The following is a 26,801-nucleotide window of genomic DNA, read 5'->3' on the forward strand; positions in this document are numbered from 1 at the left end:
ATGTTTCTTAAGAGCTGAAAATGCCATATAAATTAAATTGTCGTAAATCTCGACATTGCATCAACACATCCTGTACAGGAGCATGGGAATATACACAATGTACACTCCCTCTCTCTCTCTCTCTCTCTCCCTCACCCTCTCTCTCTCTCTCTCTCTCTTATATTCATTCATCATATAACAAACAGACAGTGCTAGATTCACATGTGGGCTTGGCAGGCTGAAACCTAGGAGGGTCTCAAGATATGAGGGTCATCGGGCCAAGATATGGGTGAGTGGAGGGTGGGGAGGCTCATCAGGCCATGATACGGGTGTAGGTGGTCATCTAGCCAAGACGGGGTATGGGGGGTCATCGGACCATGGTGTATAATATTTTGACTGTAGTCTTAAACATTCGTCACTATCCTCGACAGTGTTTAACGGACATTTTGATCTTCCTGTTGTCGTGAGGGTGGGGTGGGGAGGGGCTTCATCTAAATCCAGCAATGCCAACAGAAAGACAGACAGAGCTAACATGCAATGTGTTTGATTTAATTTAAAAATTAGTTGCCAGTTTGTTTTGGATTTTTTTTTTGGGGGGGGGGGGGAAACTAGAAACGGAAGATTTGTATGAAAACCGGGGAGCCACAGTGGCTAAGTGAGAAAGACGCTGGCTCGCATGGATGTAGCGGGTTTGATCCCGGTGTTGTCCAATGTTCCGTGAACACCAATTGGCGTGCACGTAAAAGACCCTTGGCAGTTGGGATTCGATCGATACTAGAGTAGGCCGTTGCACCAAATGGCGTATGCCCGTCGTCATTAGTCCAGTTGTAGCAGAACAGTAGGACGCGTCCGGATAAGCGGTTTTGACGTTCACGTCCAAACGACTAAATATCGCGAGACACGGTACATACATTGCATACAAACACGGACTTTTATTTCGGAGACTTTGTTAAAATCGGGATGGTCTCTTTAAACCCGATTTCATTTCCGGATGAAACCCAACAGATTGAACAGGTAACCTTATTAAACCTTTGTCAGGTACAAATGTGATATCGAACCCTGTATCGGTGGTAAAGTTATGATATAGTATGTTCACTTTCCTTCAAATTCAAAAATTAAATAGAACAGTTAGCTCCCTTCTTTTCGGCAGTAATCGATTTAATGGCGACGGGCATAAGCCATGATTGAATTTTTGCACGGACTCTTCATCAAGTCCAAATTTCAAGAATTTGCGAACGACTGGACGTTTTTACGAGAACTTGGACCAGTAACTGGGGTGGCGCTCTTCGAAGAACCCTAAGGCCCAGTTTTATGCTACTGGGGGATACTTGGCACCCATCCATTCTAGTCACGGCTAGTTGCATATTGGGATCCCGAATATAAAGTTGAGTAACGAATAACGAGGTAGCTTCATGGATATAGTGATTCAGTTCCTTGTCCATAGGAAGCTTATTTTTTTTATCAGACTCTCGGTAAACACGAGGCTTTCCATTGATAAATATTAGATAGAGCTCTTAACAAATCACGGACATCAACGTATAGTCGTTTAGATGGGACGAAAAAACGAGTCCCATGTACAAATTGGCATGCTCTTTAAAGATCCCTTGGCAGTTGGAATTCGATATTAGAATAGGCCGTAGCGCTGCTGTCCAGGTTACATTTCCCTCATAGCACTCTGCTTGGCGTATGTCCGTTTTTATTTGCTCAGTCAAAGAAGTAGGGCGTTAAACCCCATTTCATTTATCATATCGTAAGATACGTTCCTCCCACAGCTAAAGACCCCTTTATGGAGATTATGGAAATAAAATTGAACCATATGTTAGTCCCGAAATGACCAAGTTTGTTTCGAGTGGACGTTAAATCCCATTTCACTCTCTCTCTCTCTCTCTCTCTCTCTCTCTCTATCTCTTTCTCACTTTGATAACTATTCAATGATTCTTGAACACCTCTTCCGAAGAACTTTTAATTAAATGTTATATTGTTAAATATTATATAACAAGGTCAAAAGCTTCATACATCCGTATTTGATTTCTTTAAGGTTGAAAAATTTATTGTTGAAAATGCTCAAATATTCCAGAACATCCCTAAATATTCCTTCTAACACCTTCTCCGAAGAGCTTCGAAATGAAATGAAATGAAAAGAAATGGTCCTACTGTTCTGCTCCGAACTAGACTAATGAAGACGGGCATGCGCCATACAGTGTGATATGAGGAAAATATTGCCCAGACAGCGGCACTACGGTCTTTTTTCATATAGAATTCCAACTGTCAAGGGATCTTTTACGTGCACGCCAATGACTAGACAACTGTGCTTGTCAGGCCCTCTGTCCTGCATCACTCTCAAAGGAGAACCACGCCGGACAATCTGGATGAACTTTCTCTACCAATGCAGGGATCGAAAACCGACCTCCAGGCTAGCGAGCCAGGGTCTTAGCCCACCTAGCCACCGTGATCCCCTTCGAAGAGCTTCGAAGTCATTCATCTATTTCAATCAAATATAGAACAAATCTACTTTGTTTAAGAAATAACTTTAGATTTGAAATAAGCCTAAAAGATAATTGTCATACTTAGAAATCACAATAAACAAACTCAATCCTAAATATAACATCTAAAGTTACTAAATTAGATACCCTTAATGATGATATAATTGACAACTTAAATCGTTTATGAAAATATCTCTCTAGAATAGCAGACGAATTGCCGTCTGCCAGCATTCGACCCATCTTTTAACCCCCAACATAAACACCAGTGATACAAGTCCCTATTATCCAGCTCTATCTAAACTATACAAATCATTTTAGTCTTGCTCATCAAGTCATCTCAAAAAATTAACATTGAAATTGGCTATTGTAAACCTTTTCACAAGATATTCTCAGCCAACTCTGAATTATAACCAATTTTCTTGCTTACATTATCTTTATTTGCTATTGAAGTCACCAAATATAGTAACTTTTGAAACATTAATAGCCATATTTTAAAATTTGAAGCATATTTTCAGATAGACACTATGTACTCAACAGCCAAAAACCTCTACACTCCAAAATCCCACTGCCAACCTGTTTATTAGAAAATATCTGCAAATTATTTATTTAATGCAATTCATTTTCTCTTAGACGTAAAGTCATCAAATATTGCAATAATTGAAACATGGAAATTTATAATTAGTATTTAAAACCAGGTTTTCTCATTGACACTAAATGTACTTAAAATCTGTATCGCTCTATTGTATTATAGGTGTGCAAAATACAGGCAATGATTTTATTTATATATATCATATTTTACTTTTTACTCTTTTATACATACTCAACTCTTACACTATACACATTATAAATAATTTTACTGTTCACTCTTTTATATCTACTCAACTATTAGACTATACATATTATAAATAATCAAAAATATTTGTTTTAATTATTGTATATTATTGTATTTTACTTTGCCTGTGTGTCATATATACATGTAGTAACAGGGAATACTTTGCCCGTGTGTGTCTTATATAGTAACAGCGAATACTTTGCCTGTGTGTGTCTTATATAGTAACAGTGAATAAGTAAAAAATAAATTAAAGGTGTGGAAATTATAAAATACTATAAATATTATAATGTATAATTATATTCTGTGAATAAATATATTACAAGCTAAAATAAATATCATTAGTATATCATGTATTATATACCTGACTGATATCATTACAATATCATTAGTATATCATGTATTATATACCTGAATGATATCATTACAATATTATTAGCCCTCTACTATTGATCAATCAATTATATGTTATGATACTTCGTTTAGTCATAAAATACTATATTACTCGTCTAATGATAGCAGTTGATTTAATGTTGATTCATTTCACTTGAATAGATGTTCGTTATACCCATTATAAATAATTACATCACTTGTACAATATAGCTTAGGTTAACCTTTGTTACAATTCTGATTCATTCCACATGGGAGCCACGGTGGCTCAGTGAGTAAGACGTTAATTGGCTAACCTGTCAGTGATGTAGGACAACGTATAGTCCTTTGGATGGGATGAAACACCAAGGTGAGGTCCATTGTACATATTGGCATGCACATAAAAGAACCCTTGAGAGTTGAAATTCGAAATAAGAGTAGGCCGTAGAGCCTCTGTCCGAACAAAATTTATCTCATAGCACACTGCATTAGCCCAGTCGGAGCTGGACAGTAGGACGTTAAAATCCATTTCATTTCATTTCACTTGAAATATACTGATTATAGACATTAATAATTCCCATCATATCTTGTAATACAGTAAACTTTGATGTTAATTATTCTCCACTATAAACCAATGATATGCTTGGTTTAGTATTAATTGGCCATCTATTATAGTTCATATAATATTAATAGTACATCATACTATGATATGCTTGGTTTAGTATTAATTGGTTATCTATTATAGTTCATATAATATTAATAGTACATCATACTATGATATGCTGTGTTTAGTATTAATTGGCCATCTATTGTAGTTCATATAATATTAATAGTACATCATACTATGATATGCTTGGTTTAGTAGTAATTGGCCATCTATAATAGTTCATATAATATAAATAATATAGGATGTAGGTAATAGTTAACATGTACAGAAATTATTCACCTTAATAAGAGAGAGAGAAAGAGAGAGAGAGAGAGAGAGAGAGAGTTTCGTTTTTAAAATATTTTTCAATTTTATGTAAATGATTCGCTTATGGGTATGGATCTTTAGAAGTGGGAGCAAAATTAAGAGGATGGGCCCTACTTCTTGTCCCGTACAAGCGGGGAATCGAAACCACACCACTTGACTCATTGCAGACCTTATGATCCAACGCGCATGCGTTAACCTTTCGGTCACGCAACCTTCCGCAATATTTGGAAGATTAATCTCTCAACTAAACATCCGCTTCAACCATAAGGATATTAAAGATACATTGTCACAAATATATTTATCAGGTGGTTATTCCCAGTAACAGTATGACATGATATATATGTATTTATCAGGTGGTTATTTCCAGTAAAAGTATGACATGATATATATGAAAAGTTTAGACGCCCAATCTTACTAGAAAAATACCGGATTACGCGAAAAACAGGAACTGAGCAAAAATGTCAGGGTATCACTAACAGCCAACCCGACGGCTTATTGTATGCTAGTTTAACTGAGGGAGAGGTTGTTATTTCTTGATCGAACGGTTTGTTTTCGGTGAAGTATCTTTAAAATATTCTGGCTTATCTTGATATAACTGACGTTTTAGTCATATAACCACAAAATAAAATAGGAATGTAATTTAACATTTCGTTAACACAACACAATACTACCGGCTTTTTATTCTGTTATTAAGGGATGTTATGCTAATGAGAAGAATTTTGCCCTGACAGCGGCGTTTCATCGAATGTATTTTACGTGCACGCCAATGTATACACGTAGGAACCATCCGAAGGACTAGTCAGCCCAATAGACGTTATACCCCTGACAGGTGAAACTCAGACTCGACAAACCTCAAGGTTCTTCTCGAGAATCGAACTTAATTCCCTGACATCAATATGTTATTATCAGAATACTTAGACATTGATTTATTGTCTACGGTATCAACTCAATGGAAACGGACGTAAATTAACCTTGGTATTATGTCAAGTATTATATTATCAAGGGAGTCGCGATGGCTCAGTGAGTAACGTCTATCATAGAGTCAATTGGCGTGGACTCGGTTCCCCGCATGTACGTGACACAGAATAGGGTAGCCTGTCCACCCTCGTGGGTTTTTTCCTGGTCTATCATATACATAGAGTCAATCTGCATGGAGTAGGTTCCCCGCATATACGTGTCAACGAATCTCGTGGGTTTTTCCGGGTCCTGAACTGCGGTTTCCCTCCACTTAACCCCATATCTATCTATCTTTCTCTCTAAATATAATCTAAACGTGACATGTTAATACTATTATAAAGATAGATCTAGGAGTAGCCCATGTCACCAACGCTAACAATATCCGTCGTCCTTTAATATAACATACATTCATAATACACCGCTAGATATGCATAGTGCTAGATATGCATTCATATATATAACATAAATATAGTCTCAATATATATCACACTATAAGTTGATCTACTTCCATACTACCTATGAATACTAACTCAATGCATGAAATTCAAACAAAAATCGAAATAATAGAACAAAATACAATACAAGGTTACGATATTCTAAAATATATAAATTAGCTGAGGTCAAAAACGGTGCTAAAAAGCAAATTAAACAATTAATCAATCAAAATAATACAGTATTTGATAATGAACAAGATATTCTAGACACAATTCACCAATATTACCAACAACTATATACATCCCAAAACATTAACGAAAACCTAATAAACTCCTATATTGAAAACAGTAACATAAATACTCTAACTAACACGGAAAGAGATTCCCTGTCTCATTTCATATCTAAAGATGAAGATCTTAAGGCCTTACAAAGTTTCAGATCAAACCGTAGCCCAGGCATCGACGGTATTCCAGGAGATTTCTATATCAAATTCTTTGACACCATAGGAACCGACCTGACAGAAGTAATAAACAACATCTATCTACAGGGTGAATTATCTAACCCAATGAGAACCGGTATAATAATAATTAATTATAAGAATAAATTGTTTGTCTATAAGAATAGAGGCGACCACCGATTATTTAAGAACTATAGACCAATAAGCCTGTTATGTGTCGACTATAAAATCATCACAAAAATATTAAGTATATGAATGAACACAGTTATTAACAAATTGATCTCTAAAACACAAACGGGAGCCGGACCAAATAAAAGCATCTTCGATAACCTGTATTTAATTGATTCAATCCTAAATTATTTAGACACACATGAAACTAATGCCTATATTTTTATCGTTTGGTTAGGAAAAAAGCCTTTGACCGTATTGAACACAATTATATAAAAACCTGTTTAAAAATTTGAAAAGTAAAGTTCAAGTAAATGGATCCTTCTCTCAAAATATCAAAAATAATCGTTCGATCCGTCAAGGTTGTCCTCTATCCATGATTCTCTATTCCTTACGTATAAATTTTGGCTCCGTATCTAGTTCTGAACTAAATTTAGGTAAAACCGAAATCCTCCATGTTGGTGTTCGTAAACCATCAAATGACTCATTTCCTGAAAATATAAACATAAACATTAAAACGGACACAATTAAATTACTGGGCATTTGGTTTGGGATCAATAAAATGGAGAAAAAAACCTGGTTACCCCTCATCATGACGATTAAATCAACTATTAGTCACTGGTCTACTTACAACCTATCGATTAAAGAAAAAGTCTGCACTTGTACTGCAGGTCACTCATTGATAGTAAGAATGTACAACCGAAAAAAAACAAACACCTACATCATATAAATTTGGCATAATTTATATCAATGTCCAACACTATCTGAAATAGAAAAGGAATTTATTCACAAAATAATACACAATGCAGTTCCAACAAAAGATATTTTCCACACTCGAAATATTTACGCAATAAATGTCAATACTGCCAAAAAACTAATGAAACCTACAGTCACTTATTTCTACACTGCCCTAAATTACAGCACTTTAAATTCTTTGCTACTACACATATAAGCAATATACATTCCACAAAATACTTCCATATCAACAATAATACATTACATTTACATGATGTAAACCCTGAAAATTTATATGACATGTATCTCTACCTCTGGATCATATGGTCCAACAGAATGCATCCCTATATCAACAACATCTCCAACCATCTGATATACCAATTCTATACAAAAAGAAAAGAAAATATAAATAAAATCACCAAGCTTCACCCAACTCTGCCTTACTAAATTCTCTGGTGTAAGGCAAATTATCGTTCTGTGTGAAGCTTCTAAATTAATTACTCTATTATGTGACTAAGCAGACCGTGCTATTTACTTTGAAGTTGCCATAACTTGGCATCTTAGTCATCTTTCGTTTTCGTTAAATGGCACTTTCATACTGTGTCGTATAAACAAAATACCCATGCACCCACCGGAATAATTGTATGTTCAAAAGAAAAAAAAGAAGCAGGTGCAGGACCGAAGGCACGGCAAGAGGAATATCAGTCAAGTCGTCCACAAGCAAAGTCGTCCACACGAAAAATCTGGTGAAGTTGTCCACACTCGTTGGCGGAGTCGTCCACACCCGTTAGTGGAGTCGTCCACACGATTAGTGTAATTTCGGGTTGTAGAAATACGTTGGTTAAGTAGTCCACACGACATAGTTTACTTTCGGGACACATTCGCTTTAACATCATTTCCCCCTGGTTTTCGGAACATCTCCACGCTAGAGCGGACCCGTTCATAAATAAACAACAAAGTAAATCATTTTATTCAATACATAACAATTTCATAAATATAACAAATTCAATGATACTCTGTGGCAAAAATGACATGGCGATACTTCCCCACACGGATATCCCGTTTGAAAAATCCTTCGTTAATGCTTTCTTGTTGTAACTGAAAAAATAAATATTTGATTGTTATAATATTTTAGTGTACATTTTATTGTTAATTTTATTGTACACTTTATATTGAATTTTATTGTAAATTTTGTTGTACACTTAATATTAGATTTTATTTTAAATTTTAAATTATCTTGTAAAAAAAACTACTAACATCACACCTTTCCGTTGTGTATCATCGACTACCTTCTGGAACGCGTGAGCTCTATGCACGATCGAGGTATCATCTGCGGGCACCGGGTCATCTATTAACCTAAAACATCAAATAATACAAAATACTAACTAATTAGGGACGAAATGGCTCGGGTGGGATGTGTATGTGACGTGCACGTTGATGATCCCTTAAGAGTAGGCCGCAGCGCCGCTGTCTGGTCTTAATGTCCCTCATAGCACACTGTATGGCGTATGCTCGTTTTCGTTAGCACAGTTAAAATAGCAGATCGAGACATTAACCTAATTCCGTTCTAAACAGGGAGCCAAAGGGTGCTAGCTTACTAAGTGAGTAAGACGTTGGCTTGTAAGCATGGAGGTCGCGGTTCATCTGGATTTTCCGACGTGGTTTACGTTTGTCAGTGGTGCAGGACAGAGGGCCTAGTCGTTTGGGTGGGACGAAAAACCGAGGTCCCGTGTATACATTGGCATTCACGTATACCTTGACAGTTGGAATTATTGGGTATTATTAATTGGGTGATATTGGGCAATTCGGTGCGCCCGGTCGGGACATAGTAGAAAAAATGTTATAGGCCAAGGCATGTCATAGATTTACCATTAAAATCAACTGAGGAAAGAATTACTAATCTGACATCATAATTATGAATATGCTTAGCGTTATAGCCCTTGATTTCACATAAAATGTATCAAAGCTATCTTCAGGGCTGAATTATTGCCCGAATTTCATGAAATTTGCTAAAATCCATATCAGCCTGAATTTGACCATCTTTCTTTTATTTAAATTTGGTTTTGGTGTTCAATAGGAGAATGTCTCAGTCACGAATACGGAAGGACTCCTCACTTTTTTTTCTATTTGCAATTTTTCTATATACACCCACGCGTAATATAGGCGTATAGAGTTGTCGGCTGTCGGTCAGCTGTTTCGTTACACAAATTTACAGACCTTGAGAGGATGATACCTGTCCATTTATCCTGCATTGTTGTAGTTTTATAGTGAAATAGATAGAGTGACTAATGTCGTCCAAGTTTATAAAACAATCAATTATTGTACCAGGTGAGAATATATATATAAATAATCTTGTCTTGGAGAGCGGCGCGACAGCTTACTCTTACACGGAATTCCAATACCTGCACGCCTGAGTAGACAAGAACTGTCGGAACAACTAGGTGTTATCTATTGCCAGGCCCAAAGTCCTGCACAATGGAAAACGGGGGAACCACGCCAGTTCATGACAGTACATTTAACCCCGTATTTATCACAGTCACACCCAATATATATAATACTAGAATGGGGTTTAACGTCTCCTCAATTTAAGACTAATTAATGTATTTTTCTTTTCAATCGCCAGGCGTGCAATACGATGGTGAACTTTGCTTGGAATGCCGCTTTTTACCCTATCCGATGGATTAGGCACATTTCCTTTGTCAATTCCGCCGGGGCCACCCTGAAAAGCGAGAACGAGTTCTTCTCGGGCCCATGGCGTGATTCGAACTCTAAAACGCAATTTAAAGTAATATTTAACTGTAAATGATGTTACATCAAAACAGCTGTTATACCTTCTTTTAATTTTCTCTACCTTAATTATGGGGGGTTGGATGGCGGAATGGTTAGCACGCGCGCTGTACCATACGGCCTGTCATTGAGTGAACTGGCGGGGTTTCGATTCCCCGGTTGTACGTGACAAGGAGTAGGGTCGCCTGTCCAACCTCGTGGCTTTACTCCGGGTCCCCCGGTTTTCTCCCACTGCTAAAGACCCCTACGCACAAGCGAATGATTAAAATAAAATTGAACCATGTGTTAGTCCCGAAATGACCTAGTTTGTGTCGAGTGGACGTTAAACCCCATTTCTCTCTTTCACCTTAATTATGTTTTATTAGTCGCTACCCACTGTAAAATAGGGTGTTGGATGGCCGAATGGTTAGCGCGTGCGTGTTGTATCCAGGGGCGGATTGGGGCCGGGAAACGGCCCGAGGTCCCGTGTCGGAGCGGCCCCTTTTACTGATCGCGGAGCCCGGATGGGGGAGTCCGGGTGCTCTCCCCCGGGAAAATTTTGAAAAATGGGAGGCCATTTCCCGCAATTTGAGACCATTCCCGACATCCCAATTCTGTAATTTCATCTCTGTAAATAACGAGTTAATAAAAATGTTAAGGAATGTTTAACACCAGTCTCAGGAAATCGTCTCGCACTCATATTCAGCAAGCAGACTAGCTATCATCAAATTTTGCTGAGGCCTTAAAATTGAAATTTTTTTTTGAGTTACAAACGATCGGCAGACGTTTCTGGCGTATCCCCAGAAACAGGGTGCAGGGGACTTAATAATTAGTAAATTTGCCGGTGAAAGTGTCTGGTGAATCCGGTGAAATTTTCGGATTCCGAATTCCGGCCCACACCCAGCACACCCGGCCCAGAAAGTCTATTATACCAGCCCATTCCAAACTCCAGTGATGGCGTGGCAGCCCGTTAAAGCTACCGGCCACATACAACATGATCATCATCGCTGCATGACCGGTTCAATACCCCCCCCCATATAATGTTCAGAAGAAAAAGGTTTTATTAGACGAATTGCACAAAATTATTTTTTTCATTTTTTGTCTGACCGGCCGATGGCCCAATCCAGCCCTGGGTGTTTCATAAGGTCTGTCATCCCCGGTTGGATGTGACAAGGAGTAGGGTCGCCTGTCCAGCCTCTTGGGTTATCTCCTTGTCCCCCGGTCCCAGCCCTACGCGCAAGCGTATTATTGAAAAAATTGAAATACACTGTATATGTTAGTCCCGAAATTACCTAGTTTGTTTCGAGTGAACGTTTAACCCTATCTTCTCCCTCTCCATTGTAAAATACTGATTATTTGTTTGTTCTCAAATCCCCCCCCCCCCGCACCAACAGTTGTAATAAAATAAGTTTATTTTAAACAATAAACCACAGCACATAATTATGGAAATAATAATTTATTTTGACATTAGGAAGTAATCGCTCTTTCCACCGTAAGAATATAAAAAAAAATGTCCGCCTAGTATCCGGTATCAATTTTGGCCTATCTTGATATTACTGATAACCACAAAAAACACAACACACTACTCCCGCTTTTTTCTGAAATGAAATGAAATGAAATGGGGTTTAACGTCCTACTGTTCTGCTCCTAACCTGGGCTAATGAAGACGGGCATACGCCATACAGTGTGCTATGAGGGAAATTTTGCCCGGACAGCGGCACTACGGCCTACTCTTATATCGAATTCCAACTGCCAAGGGATCTTTTACGTGCACGCCAATGTGTACACGGGACCTCGGTTTTTCGTCCCATCCGAACGACTAGACAGCTTTCCTTGTCAGCCCCTCCGTCCTGCATCACTGACAAGGGAGAACCACGCCCGCTTTTTCTGTTGTCAAGGATGTGATACTAAAGAGAAGAATCTTGTCGGGTCATGGGCATTTCATCGAATTTCTTTTAAGAGCACGCCAATGTATACACGGGTGGACCTCTGTTTATCGTCACATCCGAAGGACTAGTCAGCTTAACGGACGCTGTCCCTGGCAGACGAAAATCAGGATCGACAAATCTCAAGGTCCTTCTCAAGATTCGAAATGAAATAAAATGAAATGAAGTTTATCGTCCTACTGTTCTGCCCCGAAATGGGCTAATGAAGACGGATATCCACACAGTGTACTTTCAGGGAAATTCTGTCCGGGCAGCGACACTACGGCCTACTCTTATATCGAATTCCAACTGTCAAGGGATCTTTTACGTACACGCCAATGTGTACACGGAACCTCGGATTTTCGGACCCTCCGAACGAATAGACAGCGGTCCTTGTCAGGCCCTCCGTCCTCAATCACTGACAAGGGGGAATCACGACGGAAAATCTGGATGAATTTAACTTTCTCGACCAATACAGAGATCGAACACCCAACCTCCAGGGTAGCGAGCCAGCCTCGAGATTCGAACTCAATCCCCTGACTCGTTGACTACCACGACCATCAATATGTTAATATCAGAATACTTAGACATTGATTTATTGTCTACGGTATCATCTCAATGGAAGCGGACGTAAATTAACCTAGATATTATGTCAAGTATTATATTATCAGACGAGTCGCGGTGGCTCAGTGAGTAAGACACTCGTTCGTTAACCAGAAGGTTATGGGTTTGATCCCAGTGTTGGTTGAGAAAGCTATTCGGGATTTTCCGGCTTGGTTCCCCTCTCTCAGTCCTGCAGGAACACCGTCTAGTCGTTCGGATGGAGCATGATACTAAAATCGGAGAGTCCCGATGAACTTTCTAAGTAAGGATATAGCGCCATGTGGACCCAGCCGTGTATATTATATCTAGAGGTTTATTAACTAGTTGATATATTACTACATTGTTGAAGATACCAAGTTGGAGACATACCTGTGTATAAAATTAAACGTATAAGCATTATAGTATATCTCCCTATAAGGTGACCTATTTTCATACTACATATAGTCATAATATTATAATTATAGACGTACACCGACAGATATAGTGTCAATATGATGTAGCGCGATAGTGGTAGCCTCTGTTACCCACTCAAACAATATCAGTTGTAGTTGATATACACAGTTATAGTCTGGGTGACAAAGGCTAATGTCGAAGTTCATTATATTAAAACGAAAATAGAATTTCAGAGAAACCCGAGCAAACTTACGCATGCTCAGTCTACAGCATATAGCGTGATATTTTTAGCCTCTGTTATCCACACGCTAACAATATCAATGGTAGTTTACGTACACGGTTATAGTCTGGGTGACAAAGCCTAATGTCGAAGATCGTTATATCAAAACGAAAATAAAAATAGAATTTCCAAGAAACTGTAGCAAGTTTACGTATGTTCAGTCTACAGCATAAGAAGAACAAACTGCGAAAGACGAAGAAAGACGTGAATTTCTATGTGATTTACATGTTTTGTTTGAATTTAATACTTTTGATTTTTAGTTCATCTATCTCGATATCAAGTATTATATTGTTTGATTTTGTATTTTCATCCAGTTTGAACTCGTATTGTCCACAATTATGTGACTTAGACGTTTCTAAGAAACTATATCAAGTTTATGCATGTTCAGTGTACAGTCCAAGGAAGATAAACTGCTCGAGAAGATGTCAGGCGAGGTTAGACGATTTGGCTAAATTTAGCAGTTTTGATTTCTAGGATATCGTATATATTATATTTAGCCTAATTGTTTGTTGTTGTTTTGTCTAGTTTATACAACCAGTGCAACAAACAGTTATTTAAAATGGCAGAGAAGGAAGTGTGTAGTATTTGTTTGAACGAATTTCAACAACGCGTGGTACTCGATTGTGCACACCCCTTTTGTTTTATCTGTTTAGAAGATTATGTGAACAAAACCTCCACTAAAGATCAGTTCCATTGCCCATTATGCCGTAGTTTTATAAATCTCAGTGACGGAGGTCTGGATCGATTTAAACCTAAACCAATTAATATTCCTCAATGTGATGTATGTACGGAAGATACATGTCAATATTTCTGTCGAGACTGTGATCAATATTTATGTAAATCATGTAAAACCACGCATGATAAGTTAAAATCTTGCAAAGACCACGTTGTGTCTCGATATGATGAAACACAGATCTATCAAGCGCCTACTTCACACGAAACAATAAAGGAAAAAGCTTCGGCTTCGTCTATCACAAATCCTAAAGATTTCTGTCTGCGCCATGAAAAGGAGACCGTAAAAGTCTACTGTAAAGATTGTACTGTAGCCGTTTGTTGGAAATGTTTCGTGGCCGATCATAATGGACATCATTTTTTAGATTTACAGGAGGATGAAGGCAGACAAAGTATCAGACACGATTTAAAATCACTGAATGATGAATTAGAAAAACAAATCACTAATTTTCAGAAACATTATGATAATTTAAATAGTAAATTAATTGAAGTCAAACAATGTACAAAAACTGAATGTGACAAAATAGATGCACAGGTTGAGAAAATCTGCTCAGAATTTCACAATATCGGAGAAAATATTAAAAAGGAAATGCAGAAAGCTAGTGAAGAGGAAGAATCCAAATTCAGGAAATTGATGGAGGACATTAAAAAACTAACAGAAGATTTAAAAGCTAGTGTTAAATATTCAGTGAATGTTTTAGAAGATTCATCCGTTGTTCAAGTTTTACAAAGAATACCTAAAGTTAGACAGGAAAAAGATGAAAGTTGTTGTAGAAAATTGGATATACCTGATGTAAGATATTCAACATTTCAAGTAGCAGAGATAGATAAAACTTTGTTAACTAATCAACTTGGTAAAATTGTAAGTTGTCATCAGAATATGATTGGTAAAGTTGTAAGTTGTCATCAGAATATGTTTGAAGATGTTTTTAATGTGGATACTGTGAGAGGTGGTGGTCGGTATTATGGTAAACGACATGTAGTTTCAGGTTTTACATGGAGTATTGTTGTGTATAAAGGATCATCAGCATTCTGTTTTGTATTAAACCTGAATGACGTAGAAGATAAAAGTATTACGTCATGTAAAGTTGACGTCACATGTAAACTTATAAATAAAACAGATGATAGACAATCTGTAGTTAAACAATGTAATGAGACTGTTAGACCTGGTGGGATATACTGTCATACTGATCCTATTGACTGGGAGAGCAGACTCAGTAATCCTGGCAGTGGATTTATTGATGATCATAGAAACTTTACAATTCAAGTAACAATTAATAAGATAACTGACATTAAAATAGATTAATAATTAGACTACTGTTATGGCTGAATTATTGTTAAATAATGTTTTGTTTACGGTGTAAGGGAGATAACATTATTTCTATCCGAAATGGAATAAATTATGGTCAATCGCTGGAAGAAGTAGTTGATAGTTTTTTTCAGATGGAACTTTAATACATGTATAATATCATTCCATATTATAATAAAAAATGATTCCAGATGGAGCTAAAATACATGTATATAATATCTTTCCATATTAGAATAATAATTGTAAACTCTTTGTATTGTTGTTTTATTATGAAGCACTGGTAGTAACCAACAGGTCAAGGGAAACAAAACAAGTTACTGAAAACAGGCATTCCAACCCATTCTTGTTCGACACCGGCTTTGACTGAGAAAGTTGAACAATTTCCAGCCTGTTTTCCACTTTGTTAGGAAAAACGTGTAGTTACCATTTTTAAAACAGTTCTTGATCTTGAAGTCTGTTAACTTACATTAATGCAATAAGAAAAAAACCTGTGCGCCGTTAATATAGAGGTAGCAGTTTACTGTTAAAGGTACACCAGTGGGAGGAAACCGGTGGACCCAGGGAAAACCCAAGAGGTTGGACAGGCGATCCTACTCATTGTCGTGAACAAGCGGGGAATCGAAACCACGCCACTTCACTCAATGATAGACCTTATGATGCAACGCGCACGCATTAACCATTAGGCAACCCAACCACCTCTCAATAGAAGATAGGATAGAGGGTTACAAATCTGATCACAAATTTGTATTAATACCTGCTTTAAATTAATAGCTGACTTAATTGGGTAGAAACGCCATTGTACGGACTAAATTCTCCCCTGTGCATTGCATTGTGAATCGTTATGTAAAAAAGTGAAGCAAAGTCTCTATATATTGGTGAGATTACAAGATTGTACCAAGGGTTAAGTAATTATCAGGAATTGTTCTTCTTATATTAAATATTCTTCGAAATGTCGCCTAAATATGGTATCTATTAACCATAAGCATGGTTAATACTGGTTTAGTCTATCCAATTAGTAAAACAAGCCTAAATATGGTAGCTGTTTACCTTAAGCATGGGTAATAGCATGTTAGTCTATCCAATTAGTAGATATCACTAACAGATTATTGCTCTGTCTTACTAGCTATCCTTGTATAACCCACCATACAAGTTGTACTGATGTCGTCATGTCACGTTATATAACACAGCTAGCAATATATATCTGATATGAACTGTAAGAAACTATACAGCTGCTATATAAGACTCTGACACATAAAAAAAAACATGTTAAAAAGCCAAAATTAGTATAGAGCCCCCCCCCCCTCAAATACACCCGCTTATAATTCTAAACTATTTTATGATAACACATCCACTCGAGTTGGTGAAGTTGAAGGTAGACAAGTGAAATGATATGAAATAAGGTTTAACGTCCTACTGTTCTGCACCGACTGGGCTAATGAAGACGGGAATATACGACAAACAGTGTGTTATAAGTGAAATTTTGCCTGGATAGCGGAGCTGACTCTTATTTCGAATTCCAACTGTTAAGGTTTTTTTAAGGTCCCCGCCAATGTGTCTACGGGTCCCCGTATAGTCGTCCTATCCGAACGCCTACACATGTTGCCCCGTGCCCGTACCACTGACAAGGAGGAAATATGCCGGAAAAAAAAACGATGAACTTTCTTGGCCAACGATATGAGACCTCCAGGTTAGCGAGCCGACGTCCTACCCACTGAGCAACCGTGACTGTCATGGGTTCTTTTACGTGTCCGACAACATTTAACGTCTTACTAATCACCACCGACTGCAATGAGGGGCCTTCTTTTATTTCGAATTCCAGTTGCCATGGATTCTTTTACGTGCCCGACAACGTGAAGACTGCAAAATGTCCCTCATAGTACACTGTATGGCGCATGCCCGTCTTTATCAGCCCAGTCGGAGAAGAAAAGTAGGACGTTAAACCCCATTTCATTTCTTTTCTTTTCTAAATATTGAGCTGGAGATTTTGATCGCGACTTTTTTGGAGTTTTTCCACCGGTAATTCGAGACTATACTATACGCTCAGTCAACCAGTCCCCTCTTACTTTATGACTCATTGGAAAATTAAACGAAACGTGACATTTTGCGTAGGTTTATGAGCCGGATGAGTGGGAGGGGCAGAAATGATGAGCCCGAAAAAAAAATCCTTTGGTTTTGCAACCGAAATCCCATGCTATGTCCACCCGAATTCCAATCAACCAATCAATCAGACGTCGGCATTGACCCGATGCCTGAAATTTCACACCCCGGGAAACAAGGCTCATGCCATGTAAAATGTGGCGCATAAAGCAGAGTGACAACTCTACTATTGCGCTTAACACTGTTTATTACACTGATTTAAAATGTGTAAATGTTAAGAGTGGTACTTGAGCTTTATCTCCGATAGGAATGTTTCTTAAGAGCTGAAAATGTCATATAGATTAAATTGTCGTACATCTCTGGACACTGTATCGGCACATGGTGTACAGGAGCATGGGAATATACACTCTGTCTCTGTCTCCCCCTCTCTCTCTCGCTAACAAACAGACAGTGCTAGATTGACCTGTGGGCTTGACAGGATGAAACCTAGGAGGGTCTCAAGATATGAGGGTCATCGGGCCAAGATATGGGTGAGTGGAGGGTGGTGTGGGGGCTTATCGGGCCATGATTGGGGGGGGGGGGGTCATCGGGCCAAGATGAGGTATGGGAGGAGGGGGGGGGGGGCATCAACTAAACATTCGTCAATATCTTCAATAGTGTTTAATAGTCACTTTGATCTTCCTGTTGTCGTGAGGATGGGGAGGGGCTTCAACTAAATCTGGCAATGCCAACAGAAAGACAGACAGAGCTAACATGTAATGTGTCTGATTTAATTAAAAAATTTAGTTGCCAGTTTGTTTTTGGTATAATCGTTCGGATGGGTCCCATGTACAAATTGGCATGCTCTTTAAAGATCCCTAGTTAGTTAGAATTCGATATTAGAATAGGCAGTAGCGCCGCTCTTCGGGCTAAATTTCCCTTATAGCACAGTGCATGACGTATGGTCGTTTTCATTTTCACAGTCGAAGCAGTAGGGCGTTAAACTCCATGTCATTTATCATATCGTAAAATACGTTCTAAAAGAAACCCACAAACAGTTGTAATAATACATATCATTCATTTTAAACATATAAATTGAAATAAAATGACGTTTAACGTTCTACTGTTTTAAACATATAAATTGAATTAAAATGGGGTTTAACGTTCTACTGTTTGTCACCAACCGGAATAATACAGATGAAGATGAGGGACTTACTGGTTTGTGAGCCAGCGTCTTACTCTCGAGACACTGTGGCTAAGGCCGAGATTAGTCAAAAGGGGGACGATTATGTAAACGTCCACTTTAATTGAATCAAATGGCGTGGGTTCGATCCATGACTGAATTGTTGCACGGACTCTTCATTAAGTCCAAATTTCGAGTATTTGTGAACGACTGGACGTTTTTACGAGAACTTGGACCAGTAAATGGGGTGGCGCTCTTCGAGTTTTATACTACTGGGGGATTCTTGGCACCCATCATTCTAGTCACGGCTAGCTGCATATTGGAATCCCGAATATAAAGTTGAATAATGAATAACGAGGTAGCTTCATGGATATGGTGAATTAGATTTTTGAATTTCATCCAACAGTATAGTCAGTTCCTTGTCCATAGTAATATCGTGTTTGTTTTTTATCAGACTCTCGGTAAACACGAGGCTTTCCATTGATAAATATTAGATAGAGCTCTTAACAAATCACGGACATCAACGTATAGTCGTTTAGATGGGACGAAAAAACGAGTCCCATGTACAAATTGGCATGCTCTTTAAAGATCCCTTGGCAGTTGGAATTCGATATTAGAATAGGCAGTAGCGCTGCTGTCCAGGTTACATTTCCCTCATAGCACTCTGCTTGGCGTATGTCCGTTTTTATTTGCCCAGTCAAAGAAGTAGGGCGTTTAACTCCATTTCATTTATCATATCGTAAAATACGTTCTAAAAGAAACCCACAAACAGTTGCAATAATACATATCATTCATTTTAAACATATAAATTGAAATAAAATGACGTTTAACGTTCTACTGTTTTAAACATATAAATTTGTCACCAACCCGGGATAATACGGATGAGGATGAGGGACTTACTGGTTTGTGAGCCCACGGGGGACGATTATTTAAACTACCCAGGGTCACATCCGACATCACCCACTTTGAAGTTCGATAGCCATGAATTCAATTATTTTTCAATCATATATCAATTATATGGTATGTTGCGTCGTTTAGTTATAAATAAATATGATTATATCACGACTGATTTATTTATTTTGACTTCGTTTATTCAAGATGTCATAACATATATTTTACCTGTACCTTTAAATGATATTGTATTAAATTCCTTTATTTTATTTTATTATTATATGTGTAACAATCCACCTGTTTATTTAATCAGTGCAAGACAATGATAGATACGGTACATTATAATATTGATATTATTAAATATTTTCATAGAATGCTTCAATAAAACCTATATTACATTAGCAAGTATTATAAAAATAACCAAACAACATTTAGAGAAATATTCATCCCTATTTGTTAAAAATAATTATAATGGAGAAATTGAACTCGACTTCTCCTAACCAGCACAGAATTCTATTTGACTTGTACCATTAAAATAAAAGTGAGAAAAGTGATTGGATGAATGATATGTCTCTTTGTTTAAGAAATAACCTTTGGGTATGAAAGTTGATTTTATCACACTAAAATACATTTGTCGTATTTAGGTATGAAAGTTGCCATACTTAAATATATTTGTCATATTTAGAATACACATTGAACAAGCTCAATCCTAAAAATATATTTAAAAATAAATAATTCCCATACCCTATACCCTATAATAATTTATGTGTATATTATTCTTAAATCAGTCTGAATTTAATCAATCAAGTGGAAGTTCAGTTTACTTTTATTACAAATATTATTCGGGACACTTTATTACCTCGAAACTTTTAGATCTTTCGAACTTCGAGGTCGGGTATTCCCGAACTTAGTTTAAAATTACTTTTTAAAAGTATGTTGATATACTGTCTGAAGAGCTTGGAATCCATTTCTCAACTCTGAATGTAATATAGACAAAACATTCAAAAGCTTTTGCGTAATCTTAATAATTTTTTCAAAACAATTCATTTCACTCTGAATCTCTTCATATTTTACACTTTTGCCGAAGAGCATCTAATTCTTCTATCGTTGAACCTATTAAAGTCAAAATCTCCATACCTGAGAAATCTTTTTGGTTTCTAATTTATTTAGAATCTCATATTATTTCTCACTTGTTAGCACGCGCGCGCTGTATCACACGGTCTGTCATTGAGTCAACTGGTGGGGTTTCGATTCCCCGTTTGTACGTGACAAGGGGTAGGGTCGCCTGTCCAACCTCGTGGGTTTTCTCCGGGTCCTCCGGTTTCCTCTCACAGCTAAAGACCCCGTTATGGAAATTATGGAAATAAAATTCAACCATATGTTAGTCCCGAAATGACCTAGTTTGTGTCGAGTGGAGGTTAAATCCTATCTCTCTCTCTCTCTCTCTCTCTCTCTCTCTCTCTCACTTTGATAACTATTCAATGATTATTCCCTCGAACACATCTTCCGAAGAACTTGTAATTAAATATTATATTGTTAAATATAATATAATAAGATCAAAACCTTCAAACATCCCTATTAGATTTCTTTAAGGTAGAAAAATTTATTGATGAGAATGCTTGAATATTCCAGAACATCCCTAAATATTCCTTCTAACACCTTCTCCGAAGAGCTTCGAAATGAAATGAAATGCTCCGAACTCGACTAATGAAGACGGGCATACGCCATACAGTGTGCTATGGGGGAAATTTATCCCGGATAGCGGCACTACGGCCTACTTTCATATAGAATTCCAATGTGTACACGGGACCTCGTTTTTTCGTCCCATCCGAATGACTAGACAGCTGTGCTTGTCAGGCCCTCTGTCCTGCATTACTGACAAGGGGAAACCACGCCGGAAAATCTGGATGAACATTCTCGGCCAATGCAGGGATCGAAAACCGACTTCCAGGATAGCGAGCCAGCGTCTTTCATCTATTTCAATCTAATATAGAACAAATCTACTTTGTTTAAGAAATAACTTTAGATATAAAATAAGCCTAAAGGGTAATTGTCATACTTAGAAATCACAATAAAAAAACTCAATCCTAAATATAACATCTAAAGTTACTAAATTAAATACCCTTAAAGTTGATATAACTGACAACTTAAATCCTTTATGAAAATATCTCTCTAGAATAGCAGACGAATTGCCGTCTGCAAGCATTCGACCCATCTTTTAACCCCTAACATAAACACCCAATGTTTGTCAGTGATACAAGCCCCTACTATCCAGCTCTTTCTAAACTATACAAATCATATTAGTCTTGCTCATCCAGTCATCTCAAAAAATTAACATGGAAATTGGTTATTGTAAACCTTTTCACAAGATATTCTCAGCCAACTCTGAATTATAAACAATTTTCTTGCTTACATTATCTTTATTTGCTATTGAAGTCACCAAATATAGTAACTTTTGAAACATTAAGAGCCATATTTTAAAATTTGAAGCATATTTTCAGATAGACACTATGTACTCAACAGCCAAAAAACTCTACACTCCAAAATCCCACTGCCAACCTGTTTAATTAGAAAATATCTGCAAATTATTTATTTAATGTAATTCTTTTTCTCTATATAATCTTCATTTAGACGTAAAGTCATCAAATATTGCAATAATTGAAACATTGAAATTTATAATTAGTATTTAAAACCAGATTTTCTTATTGACACTAAATGTACTTAAAATCTGTATCGCTCTATTGTATATAGGTGTGCAAGATACAGGCAATGATTTTATTTGTATATATTATATTTTACTTTTTAATCTTTTATACATACTCAACTCTTATCCTATACATATTATAAATAATCAAAAATACCTGTTTTTATTATTGTATATTATTGTATTTTACTTTGCCTGTGTGTCTTATATAGTAACAGTGAAAAAGTAAAAAATAAATTAAGATATATAAAGTGATTTAACTGACAGATGATATATATGCAACATAGATAATAATCTTCATTCAAGTTAAACCAACTGTATCTATTTATTGTTAAGTCTTACGCCAAGCTGAATAAACTATATGATTTATTGTCATTAACAAATCATTGTGTGGTTAACAGTGTCTAATTAAAAACTATAATTATATTAATTTATTTAAGGTGACAAACGGTTGCACATACCCTCCAAGTAGCACAATAAACCCTAAAATCAATAACGTAAGGATATCCACCTATGAAATCAAAGACAATCAAACATTCTGGAATTACAATAATCAGTAGGGGAGATTATAATCTATTGTTTAATACTGTGATTATATTCAAGACAATAAATCATATTCTAAACCACAAACAAGCCATAGCACGAAATACCTTCTAGTGCCAAAATTTTAATGTATCTAGAATTTTCTACATCTAGTCTACTGCATCCAGATTTTTAAAGCGCGTTAACAATATGTCATTTTGGGATTAACATATCGTGCAATTCATATTCATTTGACAATCGGCCTAAAAATGTTGATTAACTTAAAATCGACCGTTTTATAATGCTGCCATTTTGGATTTCGAAATTTACATATAGCTTTAAATAAAAGGTCTGACTATTTATTTGATTCGTTCAAACCAGTGATGTGTTAAGATAGATATAGAATATGTTAATACAGCCGCCGTAATGCTAGGCTCTACTCGATAAGTCTCGATCCTTCGTCTCGTATGATCTTAATACGAATTCTAGATATCATGTTAGGTATCACTGAAACGCACGTTCATTTCTATTTTCAAATATTTAAATAATTTTCTGGCACATTTATATTTACATACTTTGAAAAAATGAAATGAAATGGTGTTTAAGGTCCTACTGTTCCAGTCCGACCGGGATAATGAAGACGGGCATACAGTGTGCTAAAAGGGAATGTTTGCCCGGGCTGCGGCACTATGGCCTACTCTTATATCGAATTCCAACTGCAAAAGGATCTTTTACGTACACGACAATGTGTACACCCGAATGATTAGACAGTTTTCCTTGTCAGGCCCTGGTCCTGCAACCACTGACAAGGCGAAAGCACGAAGGAAAATCCCGACATACTTTCTCGGCCAGTGCAGGGATCGAACACGCGACATACAGGATAGCGAGCCAGCGTCTCGCCCACTTAGCTACCCTGGCTCCTTAATTTGAAAAAAAGATAAAAAAAAATCTAATCTGTATCTTTTAACAACGGACGTGACAATGAATAGGGTCCGTCAGATACATCACTGGCAAATAAGAATGTACGTTTCCAACGTCTTCCAAAGTCCTACTCAATGAGCCAACGTGGCTCCAGAACAGTGTATAGTCGATCGGATAGGTCTAAAAAACGAGGACATTGTGCATGTAAAAGAATCCACCACTATTGGAATTGGTTAAGAGCAGATGGTATCGCCGCCTGTCTGACAAAGCTGTCCCCCCCCCCATAGCACACATGGTCTTGGGTGGCCGAATTGTTAGCGCGTGTGCGTTGTATCATAAGGTCAACTAGTGTAGTTTCGATTCCCCGGCTGTTCGTGACAAGGAATAGGATCGCCTGTCCAACCTCGTTGATTTTCTACGGGTCCTCGGGTTTCCTCCCACTGCTAAAGAACCCTACGCGCAAGCGAATTATTGAAATAAGATTGAACCATGTTAGTCCCGAATAACTTGGTTTGTGTCGAGTGGTCGTTAAACCACATGTAAACACGTCAAGTAAAGACAGTCATGTAAAATGAATGCCGTACCAATTATTATATAAAACACGAACAAAGTGAGTAAAATAGTAAAGACTTCCCTATTACAACCACTATATCAATACTATACAGTTATATGGGACAACAATCACTGGTTTATTATACACAAGCACGACGTTTCGATAAGTATTCTCTTATCGTTATCAAGCACAATGACATTTAGTAAACTTGAGGGTCTATATATATATATATATATATATATATATACTAATCATTCTCATAAGAAAGGTTAAGTTGTTACACACTTGAATATATTTCCCTTCTAGTTTACTAAGCTGGCGTACACACTTAACTGCCTCATCCCCATACTGATGATGAATATAATCCTTTAGTGGCATTTAGCAATTGGAAACATAACAAAACTATACAGTTATATGGGACAACAATCACTGGTTTATTATACACAAGCACGACGTTATGTGCGTGATAACGATAAGAGAATACTTATCGAAACGTCGTGCTTGTGTATAATAAACCAGTGATTGTTGTCCCATATAACTGTATAGTTTTGTTATGTTTCCAATTGCTAAATGCCACTAAAGGATTACACTATATCAATCATTACAGTCACGAATATTCAGTTGAACTACAAAAAATAATTTGAGTTCAGCGGACTCTCTCTAACTCAACAGTCAATTCCCGGTTCTGCTATGAATTGCGAGATCGCTTCATCAATCTGATATGACATATTCCGAGAAGGTATGTTATATTTGGGAAGGTATATTTATGTTTAGCATGTTCTGTTATATTTATTACAGGGACTCCCTTCTCTCCCAAGTTAATGCAATAGTGACGACATGATTAACGGTTAGAGTGTAGCCGCATTCACACTTCACAGGATATTAAATCTTTAGTTCTCTGTCTTGTGATTACACGCCGAGTGATTGAGTCCTTTAAAAACAACAGGTGACGTTTTGTTTTGACAGAACAGATTTATTGTAACAGCATGTCAATGTGTTTTGTTGGCGTGTATATGTAGACATGTACAGCTGCGTGTAATAAAATTGTTTCATGTTCAATGGTAGACCGCTGATTGAGTTGGATTCCAATCTATTAGAAACAAAAACGGGTTTGGTATTAAATATTGTCAACCAAAACATATCATCTATAAAATCAGATCTAACAGAGATCAGATGCGAGAAGTTGATCTTGTATACGATATCAGATCAGATGCTACAAGTTGATCTTGTATACGATATCAGATCAGATGCTACAAGTTGATCTTGTATGAGATATCAGATCAGATGATAGAAGTTGATCTTGTATGCGATATCAGATGAGATGATAGAAGTTGATCTTGTATACGATGTGGAAGTAGACGTAAAACTCCAGGAACGAACAAACGAGGCAGTTGTGCGACATCATCGCACTAGGTGTAAGCGGACGTTAACAACGACACACACACACACACACACCCACACACACACAACTGTAGAATCCGGTGTTAAGCAGCAGTTTATAGTGAAAAACTGTTTTCGTGTCCAAATCGTTTAGAACATTATTACAGAGAGATTTAAAGTATTAAAATTCTTCAAGGTGTATGGATAAGTTGAGTGGGAGAACGACGGTAGCTACTCATTAGTATCTGTGAAAGATATCGGCGAGTCTACGAAGGTGGATAGGCCTACACCTTACAGAACAGGAGATAAAGCTAAGGTTAGAGGTCACAAGAAGATTTACAGCCGTAAGCTAGCTACAGTACCTGGTGGGTCTAATTGGTAAAGTAGCTAAGTCGGTTAGAGGTCACAAGATAGCGATGATATCGAGAGTTGATTATGATCTGGATAAGTTAATTAATGTCTAATTAATAATTTATATAACATTTCAGGCCTAAAGAAAGACATGCAATAATCCGATTTAGCTCTTGTATAATGTCTGTTTAAGCCACGTTGATATATACCCAGATTCGTTATTTGACACATAATTAAGAAAACAAAATCATAATACAAACGCTGGATAATCTCCCTGACTGGATTCAGTCGGATTTAAAACGGGTTTGTCATTAAATTGTCGCGACAACAAAATGGCCGCAGGCGTACTTCATAGCGATTAACATAGATCGATGGGGTTTCTATATTGTATATATCTTTATAAATACTGAGCAAAATTGAACCAACTTATAACTGATATTACAATTAGATATTTGTCTTCCACCAGCGAGCCACGGTGGCTGAGTGGGTAAGACGTTGACTCACTGACCTAGTGGTCCCGTGTTCTATCTCTGTGTTGACAGAGAAAGTACCCCAATGTAGTTCCTCCTTGTCAGTGGTGCAGGACTGCAGACCTGACAAGGGACAACGTATACTGGCTCGGGTGGGACGAAAAACCGAGGTCCCATGTATGTGGCGTGCACGTTAACGATCCCATAAGAGTATAGGCTGTAGAGCCACTGTCCGGTCTAAATGTCGCTCATAGCACACTGGCAATGAATCTGGATTATCTAGTTTAGGTAGCGTAACATAATTAAACCGACTGCTCAAAGAAACAGCAGTGGCACCTGAATTAAATGGAGGTATGG

The 26,801-nt window shown here is 37.3% G+C and overlaps 1 protein-coding gene and 1 long non-coding RNA gene across 3 annotated transcripts in view; one reads left to right on the forward strand and one right to left on the reverse strand.

Annotated features, from left to right (window-relative positions):
• The window catches only part of LOC130012212 (uncharacterized), a 63,480-nt gene extending 50,284 nt beyond the window's left edge, over positions 1-13,196 (reverse strand). The window contains exons 1-5 of the long non-coding RNA XR_008787592.1: positions 13,049-13,196; positions 8,643-8,741; positions 7,698-8,483; positions 7,282-7,414; positions 7,046-7,141 (exon numbers count right to left, since the gene is read on the reverse strand). This is a non-coding gene — a long non-coding RNA (uncharacterized LOC130012212). The remainder of the gene's footprint in view (positions 1-7,045; positions 7,142-7,281; positions 7,415-7,697; positions 8,484-8,642; positions 8,742-13,048) is intronic.
• The window catches only part of LOC130012211 (uncharacterized), a 97,649-nt gene that overhangs the window by 51,698 nt on the left and 19,150 nt on the right, over positions 1-26,801 (forward strand). The gene's annotated exons all lie outside the window — the stretch shown is intronic.

This window comes from Patella vulgata, chromosome 3 (assembly GCF_932274485.2).
Source record: "Patella vulgata chromosome 3, xgPatVulg1.2, whole genome shotgun sequence".
Taxonomy (NCBI): domain Eukaryota; kingdom Metazoa; phylum Mollusca; class Gastropoda; family Patellidae; genus Patella; species Patella vulgata.